Genomic DNA, 14,697 nt, shown 5'->3' on the forward strand with positions numbered 1-14,697 from the left:
TTGTCTCGGCACCTGGCAGATCGTATTATGACCATTTATGAGTCTGTCTCCCTGATATCCCCTGCCCATCTCCAGAGTCTGGCCAGGGTCTGACACATAGCGAGTTCCCAGATAGTGTTTATTGAATGAATGTTGACCATCATTCTCTGGAATGGGACCAGACCCAGAAATGGAGGGCTGGAAGTGGAGGACACAAACTCAAATGTGTCCTAGAACCAGCTCTGCTCACCTTCCAATCAATCAATGAATCAATCAGTTCTATGGGAAAGGAACTGGATGCGGGAGAGGTAGAGGCAGAGGTGCAGGACCCCTGCCCTGCGAGAGTGTGGTCTCCAGGGGAGGCAGATGGGCAGGGAGCCACTGGGCATGGTGATGGGGCAGAGGGGCAGGAGACCACGTGGCTCGCTTAGTGTGCAGACATGCAGGGGAACGGGGTTCGCACTCTCCTGCCATCTGCATCCTGCAGCTTGAGACGGCTGAGTGAGTTATGATTTTTTAAACACAGGCAATTCTGTGACGAGGAAGATTCACTCAGAGGCTTTGATAAGCAGAGACACGTTCTGCACTTGCTGTCAGAGAGAGATGCAGGTAGGAGTGCAGGGCGTGAGTGGGAAGTTCCATGAGCCAGGTTGGAATCCCAGGCCCCCCATGCCTCAGCCCCTACCTGAGACTACAGATCTGCCTGGTGATGACGATGGGGTGCCATGAGGCCAATAGCAAGCTGGGTGCATGCCCCAGAGTTCCTTCCAATCCCATACTTGGCTGCTTCCCAGGCCTTATTTGACCCTGCCCTTGTGCAAACCACCTGTTTCTAGAGCCTCGTCTTCCTCATTTGTGAGATGGCGCAAATAGTGCCGACCCTGTGCATGGATGAGGTGGGGTCAGGAATGCGGCCCACCTGGGGTCTTGCTTCTCTTCTCTTCCCTCCTTGCCCCTTTGTCCATTCTTGCTCCCAAAAGCACAGGACTCCCCGGAGGGCAGGGCAGGTCTGAGCCCGCCTCTTTTGACCTCGCCCCCATGTGCATTGACCCTGTGAGGGAGGGGACAATAGCAGTCTCTCCCATCTAGGAGCGTGCAGGAGGTGGAGGTGACTGCAGTGGGGGTAACAGCCCCTCACTATGTCCCTTGGAAGAGAGGGCTATTCCCCTGACCTGTGCTCACACACATGCATGTGTGGCATTCTGGTTTCCATGGTAATGTGTCTGTGAAAGTGTCACAGATGCAGTGGCCACTCCCCGAGATCAGAGGAAAGTCACCCTCTTCCCCAGTGGCCTCCAAGGACAAGTGGGTCACAAGGACAGACACAGGTGCCACGAAGAGGACATGCAGACAGGGAAAGAACAACGTGGGGTGGGGCGGGGTGAGGGACGGCACCGGCTCAGAGGACGGTCACCCCATGTGGGGTGCGCGGCCAGGCCTGCCGCCTGCCAGCCGCCTCACACCCGGCTCTCGTTTGGCAGCTGTACTCAGGTTCCTTCTACCAGCCCCTCGTTTTACAGACAGGAAATGTGAGGCTCAGGACTTGCCTAAGGTCACACAACCCACAAAGGGCAGAAGGGCCCTCACTACTTAGCTGGGGCCAGGCACAGGGCAGGCATTCTGGGCTTTTCCCAGGCCAGCGTCTGGCCCTGCCTGCCACTCCCTCCTTCGCTCACACACCAGCCCTCTATCTGTTTCTCAAAGCTTCCAAGCTTGTCCCCCCCCAGGGCCTTTGCACTTGCTCTTCCCTCTGCCTGCGGCACCCTGCCCCGGATCTCCTCAGGCTGCCGCTCCCTAACATCTCAGGTCTCGGCTCCCATGTTACCTGCTCCAAGAGGCCCCCAACTGTGTGCCTGAGGTAGCCCCTCCTACTGCCCACCCCTTTCCCAGCCTGCTTTCCCCATGCACCACTATTTGAAGACATCTGGTTTGTATACTCGTTTGCTTGTTATTGTCTGTGTCCTCTTCCCCTAAAGTATGTCACCACTGCAGGGACAGCGTCTGTCTTGTTCACTGCCGTAGTCCCAGCACTCGGCACAGGGCCTGACACGGGGTAGGTGCTCTATAAACATGTGCTGAATGCACGAACGAATGACCCGGGGTCTTCCAACTCTATATCCAGTGCCCACACCTGGTGTGACACCCCTGCCATCGCCAAGAGCCCCCAAACCCACCAGCAAGGGGGACTTAGACACTACCAGGGAGGGAGTGCTGTGATGGGGGGCAGGCTCCTGGGGCCCTACCTTGGGCCAGAGGAATAGTTAATAAAGCTGAGGTCTAAATAAGCATTTGATTAACACACGATAAAATAGCTATTGTGTCCCTGAATTAAGCTGTAATTGTGGCTGATAATTGGCTGGTTAGAATTTAATAAGCTGCAATTAAATAGAATGGAATCCAGGGTAATTATGTGGTCGTACAGCCCAGGGAGAACCGGGGAAGGAAGGCATTTTCCTGCATAGGAATCTTTTGCTGGTGGGTGTGTGTTGCTGTGGGTGTGTTTCTGGTTTGGGTGGTGGTGGTAGGGGTGTGTGTGTGTGTGTGTGTGTGTGTGTAAGTCCTCCTCCACTTCTTACCTGGCAGAGGCAGACGGTTGGCCCAGCCCCATCGCCCGCACACAGGCTCTGAGTCTTGCCAGAGCCTGTGGCAGCCCCAGCTAAAAGAGACTTCCTGAAGGATAGGAGGCCAGAAGGGCACAGGGAACACGAGGGAGCCAGGCAGGCAGGCAGGCGAGGAGAGGGTCCTCCTGTCTTCCTAATGAGGAAACTGGGGCTCAGAGAGGGGAAGGACTTACTCAAGGTTACACAGTGATCAGTGGCAGAGCTGGGCCAGATTCTCAGCTTGCCCACTGATCAAGGGTAACTCCAACCGGCCAGTGGGCTGGAGGACACTCCGCCTCACCCCCTGCCTGCGCCAGCTCTCGAGGTGCCCCATCCCCATTTCCATCTGTGTCCTTTGCAAGGTAAACACACAGGCTAAGTAAGAATGGTGCACCTGCTCCACAAATGCACCCTTTGGACCATGCCTGTCCCCAGCCAGTTGAAAGTCTGGAGCTGCCCTGGATAGGGCATGGAAAATAACTGCAGTCCTTCCTGCATAACCCATTCCCCTTCCCCGCTCCCCTCCCCCTCTCCTGAGGCCTGCTTGAGATCCCAGTGGGGCCACAGAGCTCCCTGGTGGCTGCAGCCTGGCAGGCCCATCCCCACCTCCAGCCCAGGTGTGGCCCCTCCACAAGTCGGTAGGGGTGATGAACAGCATTGCCTGTGAGCCGTTTATGACCTCATCAGCATTTTTACGATGTTGCTAGCAATTAATTTAATTAAAGATCCTGTCCCGGATATGGCGGCATTTCATATCTCACTGGTTTAATAAGAGCCCAGCTGGAGCTGGGGCCAGGGGTGGTCCAGGAGCTGTGGTAGCTCGGGGTGTGCAGGACGGGAAGGCCACACAGTCACCTGCCCTTGGTGGGTAGGAGACACTGCCCACAACCACCACCTCCACCACGTGCACACACACACACACACACAGTCATGGCGATAACAACAGTGGCTAACCTTACATGGATTTTCTTATTTAACCCTCACAATAACTCTAGGAGGCAAAGAACTATTTTTAATCTTCAACGTACAGGTGAGGAAACTGAAGTACAAAGAGGGCACGTAAGTAGTGAGTGATGAATTCCTACCCAGACAGGGCGGCTACAGTGCTCCGTGCTCTTAACCAGGACCCATTTATTCAGCAAATATTTGTTGAATACAACATGCCAGGCACCATGCTAGGCACTGGTCAATATACCAGTGCCCAAGATGGACTTATGTCCCTGCCCCAGTGGAGTGGCCCAATGGCCACAGCACCACCAGGAAGTCCCAGGCATGCAGCCTCCCAGAATCATGCTTGCTGTGGCTGGGTCCTCTACCATTCACGGACACACACATCACTGTCCACTGTCCTCCAGCTAAATCTGGCTAGGGCAGCCAATGCCCACACCAGGATGGTTACTCTTTGGCCACAGGTCACCAGTCATCCTGTGACTCCCACTTTCAGCAGCTGAGGCCACCTGGACCCCTCCTTTTACAGAGACCCACAGGAAAACCCAGTCACCCAGTGACAGATTCAGCTTCCACCCAGGGGTCCTGCCAGCCCTAGGCGGAGGTAGTGGCTGGCACATACCACAGCTCCTCCCTCGAGCAGCCACCCGGCTGCGCTCTGCCCTGTCCAGAGATCCCACTTCCATGGCTGCCCACCAGCTCCTGCCTGTGGCTCCCCAACTAGGATTCTCAGTCCCCACTACTGAACTCCATCGAGACACTGGGTGTCTCTGAATGCCTCCCCAGAGCCTCATATCAAGCATGTCCCAAGCCAGCTGGGTGGCTTCTCCCAAACCTCCTGCTCCCAGGACTTCCTATCACAGTCAACAGGGCCACCGTCTCCCAAGGAGCCTCAGTGGGAGTTTCAGAGCAGCCAGGACTGACCGTGCACTGTTCCAGCCCCCGCATGTCCCGCCAGCCTCTCTCCCACCCACTCCCTCCTTTCCCATCTCATGGCTGTTTGCTACTCAACTTAGTCCTCCCTCCCTCACCCCCCACATGTCTTCTCTTGACCACCTCCTGGCTTTCGTACCATCCTCAACTATGCCACAGCGCTATTTCTAGAAAGAAAATCTGATCCCCACTTTCAACCTTGCAATGGTTCCCACTGATCACAGGGTACAGACGGGCTCCCCATATGCCCCCACACAATTGACGCAGCAGCTTCATCCCCGGTTACCAATCCACACCCTGCAGCCAGCTCAGCTGCATCCACTAATTAAAGTTGGGGCTCTCACCCCAATTTTCCCCACACCTGCAGGGTGCCCTGCCTACTCCCCATGCCCCCAGCCCCGTGAATCCATAATTCAAGCTGTCATCTCCTCCGGGACACCCCTCCCAGCTCCTCTCTGCATGGGGGATGCACGGCTCGCTCCTGCCTCCCATGGCTGAAAGCATTATCTGATGGACGTAGGGCTGGTTGTGCAGGAGACTGCTTCCTCCATCAGACCTTGGTGGTCAAGAGAAGACATGTGTGGGGAAAGGGAGGACTGTGTGCACCCCCAAGTGCACACAGCAGGTTCAAGCCACCTCTTCTCAGCAGAGTCCAGTTCGGAGGTAAGTTGGGGGTCAGTGTGGTGGTTGAGTTGAAACATCTCCCCCACTCGCTGCAAGCTCCAGGGTGGGCAGGGGGGGTGGTGAGTCAGCTCTGTCTCTGCCCATGGCTGGCCAGGACTCATACTCAATGAGGGCAGGGGCAGAGTCCTGAGTTGGGCATCAGGAGGCTGGGTCCCCGGTCTCCACTCTGCCTCTACCTGGCTGTGTCCCCATGGGCAAGTCATCCCCCACTCTGGTTCTCAGAAGGGGTGAGACTGGGTCAGAGGTGGCAAACTTGGTTGCCTTTAGGGGCTGGGTGGGGACCTGGAGAAGTGGAGAGTGATGGTGCCCATCCAAAGGGTCGTCTCAGCCCAGCTAACCACTGCCACTCGGTGTTTTTCTTTCAAGAAAAGCTGGAAATCCATTTTTATGTGAAACCTTCCATTTTAAAATGTTGACAACTCATTTAAACATTTTGAACACTAAGGGCCAAACAAGTTGGCAGGCCAAAGCCAGACTGGACAATGTCCAAGGTCGCTTCCGACTTTACAAATTGGGGCCACAGAAGGGCAAGGAGGAGCCCCTGACTGCCACTCACTCCAGCTTTGTCCTGCTCTGCCAGTCTCTCCTCTTTCCCACTCTTCCTGCCCTTGCCAGCACCCCATCGTTCCTGGGACCCCCCCTCATTACAGCCTCCTGAAGGAGGTTCTCTGGGGCTGGGCAAAGGATGGAGGGGTCATCCATCCATCACTCCAGGTGGCTGGGATTTAATTGTCAGCACCAGGTGTCCACCTTCACTAGGCACTGCCCCTTCCAGAGGCTGAGGGGCCACAACCTGCTTGGGAAAGTGAAGTTCATGAGAAGGGGGCAGGAGAGCAGGCTGGGGGCTGCCAGCCTTGTCTGCTTTTGGTCTGGGCTGCAGATCCTAACTCAGAGTGAGCTGGCAGAAGGCTGCTGGAGACAGGCACAGGGTGGTTGGGAGTGGGGGACTCCACAGAGGAGACCCCTGAGACACACCCCCCACCCCAGCTCTAGGTGGGAAAGAGCCCAGGCCCAGCTGCGACCTTCCAGCTGGGGAGAGGGTGTCTGGCCGTGCCCATCACACCCCTGATGAGACAGTAATGAGTCCTCACCCCGTTCTAATTACCCACTGTCCAAATAATTACCAGCTTGTTTATTTCACTTAATGGCAGACATACTTTTTTCTCCCGATATTGATTTCATGTTTTCCTAGTTTGTTCATTATCTTTCCTGCCCCTTTAATGGGCTCTGAGGTCTTGGAGAAACATGGAGGAAGGACAGAGAGGTAGCCCAGGCCTTGCTGTGCAGCCTGAGGTGAGCCACTGCCTTCTCTGGGCCCTGAATCCTAGGACCCCAGATCCCTGCACACCCTCTTGTCCTTGATGCAATCAGGGTGGGAGGTTTTAAAAAGATAGGAGGGAGAGAGGTAGCAGGGGAGAGAGAAGCTGGTGTATCCTCCCCCAAGGGCCCCTAAATGGTTGGGCAGCGACTTGGACAGTGGTGAGGGTGCGAGAGATCTGGGGGAGGCAAGGATGGGGTGCTCCCGGAAACCAGCCCAGAGGAGGCTGCAGTGTGGAGGTTGCTGTCAGTCGGGGTGTGGAGGAGCCAGTGGGCGACCCCGTCTTCCTCATATCCCCCAGGTCTGGTGGGTGGAGGGAGCAGGGGCCTGTACTCTCAAGAAGCCCAACCCCTCCCTGGGCCTGACCTCCATCCTTGGCCTCTGCTTCACCTGCCTGCTGTTACCATGGAAACGCAGGCGATGCTGTGATGTCATCTGGGCTGTGGAAGAGCAGCCCATTTCTCTGGTTTTGGCAGGGGCGAGGGTAAAGAAAGAAGGGGAAAGAAGGGAGAGAGAAGGGCCAGGGCCTCTTTGGGTGAAGATTTAGAGCCTCTTGAAGGGGTCATTAGCTTTTAATAAATCACTAATAATTGCATGAATATTTAAATCTTAATAAAAAAAAAAATACAGTGGGCCTAGCGAGTCTCCCTGTGTGGGTATTTATTGCTATTGGGCTGGAATATATAAAAGTCGGTACTGGTCTGATTGAACCGCTGTTATCGCTGCAGCTAAATGGGTAATTGGGAATGAGAGATGCTATCAGCAGTTATAAATTACATACAGTAAACCAAAGGCATTAACTGAGGCTTTATTATCAATTATCTCTGTGCTTCTTCCCTTTAAAATGAACTTTAAGTATATTAATGAGAAAATTTACAGGTCTTAATGAATGGAGGGAAGCAAGAGAATGCTGAGGGTCCCCTACCCCGGCAGTCTGGGACCCTCAGCAGTCTGTCCCCAGGTGAGGGCTCCCACCCAACGGAGGCTCTGGAGGGAAGGCACATGGGTCAGTGAGCGAGGCCGCACACGTCTGCACAAAACCAAGCCCTGCTTTCCCACCCGGACCAGGCGGGACAGCCGGTCTGTCCCCAGAGAGGGCCCTGTGCCTCTCCCAAACCATATTCCAGAGTGGGGTGCTGAGTGGGAATGGGCAGTTTCATCCAACAAAGACCCCACCAGGGCCTGGTCCGGCTGCTGTGTGCGGAGAATCAGCCAGAGCCCGACTTCAACTGAATGCGGACGAGACAGACCTTCATCTGCCCCCAAACCAGAACGTGGGACCCGTCAGTAGAACAGCACAAATGGAGTGGGAGGGGACTGGGAGGGTGGGAGGGGACGTACGGCTCTCCTGTTCTTGCAGGCTTGCTGGGTGTGCCCCCTGTGGAAGCTCCGGGAGGGCAGAGCGATTGTGCAGGGTCCGTGTCCATCCTGCACCCGAGCACGTCCGCCCCCTGCTGAGATGTGCTCCAGCTGCTGGAGCAGCCCACAGGCCGGCTGGCTTCAAGGTCAGCACGACCTCCTTCTGGACCAATTCACCACCCGACAGCCTCAGCTCCCTCGGGGCCTCCATGCGAGGACTGTGCTGCTCTCCCTGGCGTCCTCTGCCTCTCCTGCCACGGCTGTGTGCCAGGCCCTGGGTGGTGGCTTAGATTCACCATGCAGGCAAAGCCAGGTCTGGCCTCTCTCTGGAGCCCACCCACTCCTGGGCAACACACTGGCTAGATCATCAGAGTGCTAAGTCCAAGGTTATAACTCGTATCAGAGTTCAGTCAGAGAAGCTCTGGTAGCATGAGAGCACAGAGGGGGTGGGGGTGGGGCTGAGCCGGGGCACCCGAGAAGGCTTCCTGGAGGAGGTGTCACCAAGCTGTGTAAAACAGTTGCAGGGCAAGAAAACCATTCATTGAACTCCTGCCCTCTCATTCCTGCTGGTTTGGGTCCCTTTTCTCTTTTCCCCTCCCTGCTCTGGTTCTTCCCCCTCATCCCGTTCCTGACTCAGCCCCTACAGTCTGACCTTCACCTCCACCTCACCACCGGCACTCCTTTTCCCATTTGCCAAAGGACCCCTTCATCTTTGACGCAGAGCCCCTCCTGGCCCCAGACTTTACGGCTCTGCCAAGGCTCCCTCCTGCCTCCTGTCCCCCTGTTCTGTTCTCTCCTTGCTCCAGGAGAAAGTCAGGCCTCAACGAGGACCTCAGGGCAGAAGACTTCCATTGCAAGACCTCCAGGCCTGTCACCACAGGACGTTTCCTCTTAGCCATCCTGTGTGGCCACCCCAAATGAACAGGTCCTATGCAAACAGCATTGTTACCGCCCTGGCCAGAAACCTACTGAATGTGGCTCTTCCATCTCCTTTTTCTCCTGTCCATTCAGATGTCACAGGCCACTGTCCCTTCAACTCACCACCAGCACCTGGCCCGTCACCTGTTCTCTCAGAACTCCAAGATCGGTCCTGCTTCAGGGCCTCTGCACCTGCTGTTCCCACTGATATTGTAGCTCACTCATTGTCCTGATCTCAGCTCATGGCACCGCCTCAGAGAGGCCTTCTTTGTACGTCCCATCTAAAATAGTGTCCCAGTCATGCTCTACACTCACCCCTCTGGTAGGTTCCCTTTTGAACATATTTCTTTGCTGTCCATCTGCCTGGATCTAGAAGGGAAGCTCCAGGAGCAGAGGGCTTGTCTATCTTATTCAGCTGGAACAGGGCCTGGCACACGGTATGTCCTCAATACATGTTTCTGAATGAAGGAGCAGATACATTTCTGGAGTACCTGCCTGTGCCAGATCCTGAGCCCTGGGCTGCAGAGGGTGCTCATTGTCCAGCAGGGGAAATCGGCAGGCACAGGATGCAGTGTATATGCCCTGCCTCAGGGCCTTGGGGAATAGGCAGGGGCCGAGGGGTGAGGGGTGTGATGCAGCTGGGAAGCGCATTCTAGGCTGGTGAACAGCATAAGCAAAGCATTTGAGGCAGGACAGACCTGGAGGCAGCACGGGTTGGATTAGAAAGACTTTGAATCTGTGCCAGGACACAGAGTATGGAAAGCAGGGAAGGGCAGAAGACCACAGCAGGGCTGATGGGATCACAGAGCTTTAGAGAGGTGGCTTTGCTGGGGTTGGGAGGTGGAGGCCACCACCACAGCAGAACAGGCTGCTGGAGACCGGGAGTGGATGTGGAAAAGCATCCCAGGGGCAAGACATGGGGAGTGACCATCCTGGCTGGGAGGGAGGCAGGGTGGGGAGCAGAAGATGACTCTGTCATTTCCTGCCTGGTTGAGTGAATAGATGGCAGTGCAGCCAGGCATAAATAACTGGAAGAGCTTTGGCCTACTGCTTGCTCTTAGGGAGGGCAAGATCAGTGCCCTCTGGCAAGGTGTGGCTCCTCCTGCAGGCGGAGAACCACCAATCTGCCCTGCCGCAGACCCAAGTGTGTAATAGCCGCTGTCTGTCAGGAGCACTGGGCATGGAGTCGTGGCTGGCACTGAGGTCTGAATGCTGTGACTCGCTGCAAGCAGGGTGGGTCTCAGGGTGAGTAGCTGAGCTGCAGTGCTGCCAGGGCCTCTGTTCCAGCTGGAACAATAGGAGGCCAGGCCAGTCTCCCACAGGCCCTTAGATATATTCTGTAGGTTGAAACCATCATTTAAAGTCTAGGAAGTTTTACATAAACATTGGTTTCTATCTCCTGTTGAGGAATCGGAAACTGGGTCACACCAGGTCCACACTCCCCTGAGCCACAACTGGCTAGGAGTTTCAGGCATGGCACAGCTTGCCTAAGTCTTCACTGGCCTTTCCCTCATCTCCCACTAGAATCAGTGAGTGCCCATGTTTGGCTCAGATCATCCCCAGTGTCTCTTCTAGCTCAGTCCAGACACTGCACCCTCCTCTGTGGGTTGAAATAAGCCTCCCCTGGCTTCTTCTCCCAGCACAGGCCAGCACAAGGAAAGCCCAGGGGGACAGAGCAAGGCTGGGCGTTGGTGCAGACATGGGCCCACATCCACCCTGGGATTCCAGGCCAAGGGGGATCTCACAGCTGCCCCAAACTCCACCAAGGAAACCCTGACGGCTCCTGGGATCCCAGGACCAAATGCTCTCTCCAGCCTCATCTCGAGGATCAGGAAAGGCCTGGGACCTCTGATCTGTCTCCTGAGGTACTTTAATCATCTTGAACCTGAGTTTAGTTACAGCTTTTATTTTAAAAGTGGTTTTACTCCGCCCAAACAGCCCCACTTTCTTCTGGGCCTCCACCTCCTTTCTATGCCTCAGAGGCCCTGTCCTCCCCCCACCCCTGCCTCCTGTCTCTGTAAATAATCCTCTCCTCTGTGCCTATAATTAGCCCCAAGTAGAATAATTCATAACAAACTTTATTTCTTGTGGCATCTTTCTTGCTAACGTGTCGCTGAGCGCCTGGCAGGATCAGCAGGAGGGAAACCAGACTGAGGGAAACAGCTGAGAGCCTTTCCCCTGTGCTGTGTCTGTCAGCAACACCAGGAGCCAGGGGTGGGCCAAGGGGTGGGCCAAGGCGACCCCTCATGCACCCACAGGCCTGGCCTCCAGGTGTGAGGAGAGGGGTCTTCCTTGGCCAGCCTGAGTAGAGGGTGGGCACAAGTATAAAATAAAACCTAACCCCTTTAAATCTACAGTCTGATGAATTCTGACAAATGTATCCACCACCACATCAAGATACAGAACAGTTTCATCTCCCAAAAAAGTTCCCTCAAGCCTCTTTGTTACCCGTCCCGTCTCCCAGCCCCCAGCAACCACTGATGTGCTTTCTGTCACTAGAGTTTTGCCTTTTCTAGAATGTTACAGAAATGGAATTTTACAGTACATAGTCTTTTGTGTCTGGCTTCCTTCCCTTAGCACAACACTCTTGAGGTTCATCTACGTTGTTGCTGGAATCAGTAGCTGGTTCCTTTTATTGCTGAGCAGAATTCCATTGTATGGAAGTACCAGTGTGTTTATCCATTCACAAGGGTGGTTTCCAAATTTTAGTGATTATAAATAAAACTGCTGGGAACTTTCACATATGGGTCTTTGGTGGGCATATATCTTCCTTTCTCTTGGGAGTGGGATTGGTAGGGTGTTTGGTAAACATATGTTCAACTTGATAAGAAATTTTGTCTTTGTTGTATGTATTATATATATTTATATATAACATCTCATATCTCACTTTTTTGTTGTGGCTGGCTGGTAAGGGGATCTGAACCCTTGACCTTGGTGTTAGCCCCACGCTCTAACCAACTGAGCTAACAGGCTAGCTGTACGTCTCACTTAATTCTCTCAACAACTTTATGAGTTAGGTACTATCATTACTCGCATTTTACAGGTGACAAACTAAGGCTCAGAGAGGTTAAGTAACTTGCCCAAGGTCACACTGTTAGACGTGGTTGAGCCAAGCAGCCTGGCTCCAGAGTCTGTGCCCTAAGCACCTCCACAGTGCTGCTGCTCATAGCTCTTCTAGGCTCAGCCCTGGAGAGGCTCCGGGGTGGTGTGCAGCACTCTGATCTGGAAGCCAAAAGCTGAGTCTGAGTCCCAGCTCCACCTCTGGCTAGCAATGTGCTCACCCAAGTCCCTTGGACTCTGGCACATTCCTTTCTGCAAATGGCACCCACAATTGCCTACATCACTGAGCTGCTCTGTGGCTCAAAGCAGACATTGGGTGTCCCCTACAACTTTAGCTCATATTATTACTATGTGCTTCTGACCCACGAATAAGTTTAGCTGAAGAGATGAGAACAGGTTCTGACACCCCCATTGCCCACCACAGCTTTTGATGCATGACAGTCATGCTGCATCCACTCAACACTGACTCATTCACCCCCCTCTCTTGGTGAAGGAGGTGGAACCAGTTTTCCAGTGAGGAAGCCAAAGTCCAGACACGCAGAGTGAGCGCATCAGACAGACGCCCCCCTTCAGGGCTGGAGGGCAGCAGCCTTTCCTGGCCCTGCTGCTGGAAGCCAGGAGGGGCACCTGTGAGGATGGTGAGAGGGGAGGCATGGAAGCTGCCCCAGCCCCCCACACCTGCCTTCCCGGAGCTGTCAGTGAGGGGTCACGTGGGCAGATCTCCCCGTTGTCTGGTCCTGTTTGTCCCACTGTAGAATGAGGCTTCTCTGAAGTTGGCCTGGACTTAAGTCTCCTTGGTTGGTGATTTTGAAGACGGTCATCAGGAAGGCCTAGGGCCAGATTGGGGAGGAGTTCCCCTTTTGTCCTCCCCATTAGCTCCCTCCAGGAAGTGCTCATGGAGGACGGAGAATCCCCACTTGCCTTCACATGAGCCCTCTGCCACCATGATCTCTACTCTGGACCAGCAGCTCCTGAACAGGGTGAGGGTCCCCCTCAAGGGGGAACCACAGCTTTTGATGCATGACAGTCATGCTGCATCCACTCAACACTGACTCATTCACCCCCATCTCTTGGTGAAGGAGGTGGAACCAGTTTTCCAGTGAGGAAGCCGACCACAGCTTTTGATGCATGACAGTCATGCTGCATCCACTCAACACTGACTCATTCACCCCCCTCTCTTGGTGAAGGAGGTGGAACCAGTTTTCCAGTGAGGAAGCCAAAGTCCAGACACGCAGAGTGAGCGCATCAGACAGACGCCCCCCTTCAGGGCTGGAGGGCAGCAGCCTTTCCTGGCCCTGCTGCTGGAAGCCAGGAGGGGCACCTGTGAGGATGGTGAGAGGGGAGGCATGGAAGCTGCCCCAGCCCCCCACACCTGCCTTCCCGGAGCTGTCAGTGAGGGGTCACGTGGGCAGATCTCCCCGTTGTCTGGTCCTGTTTGTCCCACTGTAGAATGAGGCTTCTCTGAAGTTGGCCTGGACTTAAGTCTCCTTGGTTGGTGATTTTGAAGACGGTCATCAGGAAGGCCTAGGGCCAGATTGGGGAGGAGTTCCCCTTTTGTCCTCCCCATTAGCTCCCTCCAGGAAGTGCTCATGGAGGATGGAGAATCTCCACTTGCCCTCACATGAGCCCTCTGCCACCATGATCTCTACTCTGGACCAGCAGCTCCTGAACAGGGTGAGGGTCCCCCTCAAGGGGGGAAAGAGATAAGGAGATATGCTCACGCCCTTGCGGAGCCCAACTTGTTATTAAAACAGGAGCATGAAAGGGAAAAGTGATGATGGAGTGTTATCTCATTGAGGGAAGCTGTAAGGCTCGCTGGTGGGGATGAATAATGGCTCTGGCACCCTGCCCCTCCCCTGACTCACAGCCCAGTCCCTGTCCCTGCACCCCTCACAGCTGTCCCCTGACACCTCTGCACTCCTTCTCTCCTCTCTCTGACACTCAGCTCCAGTCTTCTCTCCCTTAGACCCAGCAGGTTCCTTACAAGTCCTTCCTCTCCCCACCTACTCCCCCAACCCCAGGCCAGTGCCAGGGAGGCCTGAAGAAGGTTGACCCTCTGAGGAGGCAGTGGTGTGACAGTGGGAAAAGGATACCATGGTGCTGCCTGCTTCTGTCTTAGCTTCTAGCCTCTGCTCCCTCAGGACCCCACTGGCCCTTGCCCAAGTGTTTCCACTCTCAGGCTAGGTCAGCTCCTCCACGCACATCCTCTGCCTTCCCATCACATTTGGACTGGCTCTGCAGGACAGCTTCAGGGGCAAGGAGTCTAACCACAGATTAAGAAAGCCCAAATTTCCACTGGGGGTGAAGGCAGGAGAAAGCCCAGGCCATTGACCTGGGTACCAGGGACAGCCCTGAGCCTGCCCAACCAGCAGCCTTCCTGGCCTGCCTGGGGCTCAGGGACATTGTTATCCCACCCCACCGAGCCAATGCAACAGTGGCCATCCATCACCCAGGCTCCAGCCTACATGCCCTGGTATGTACACTCTCCTCACTGCTTGAGGATCAGGGATCATGTTGCCACAGCTCTGGGTTTCCTGGCTTTCAGTTCATTCTCTTCTAATGCCTTCGTGGCTAAGTGACCTTGGCTCCTGCCCCCTGGCTCATCCTCTTCTGTTATTCAGTATCTACTTGGGACAAAAGGCATGTGCTAGGTGCTTTGCAGGATGAGGTCTTCAAGGCATGGTGAGAGGACGGAAGGGACAAGTACACAAAGTGCTTTGAAGGATCAGAGAAGGTGGGCGTGACTCCTGGATGGGAGTGACAGGACTGGTGTCAGGGAGGCAGTAGCATTTGAGAAGGGCCTTGAAGGTAGCATTGGGTATCAGTAGGTGGGATGACGGGGGGAGGGGGTATGTCAGGTAGAGACCAGCAAGTGCAAAAACATGGAAGCAGAAAAGA

The sequence above is a fragment of the Galeopterus variegatus genome, unplaced genomic scaffold (genome assembly GCF_000696425.1).
Source record: "Galeopterus variegatus unplaced genomic scaffold, G_variegatus-3.0.2 Scaffold1275, whole genome shotgun sequence".
Lineage (NCBI taxonomy): Eukaryota > Metazoa > Chordata > Mammalia > Dermoptera > Cynocephalidae > Galeopterus > Galeopterus variegatus.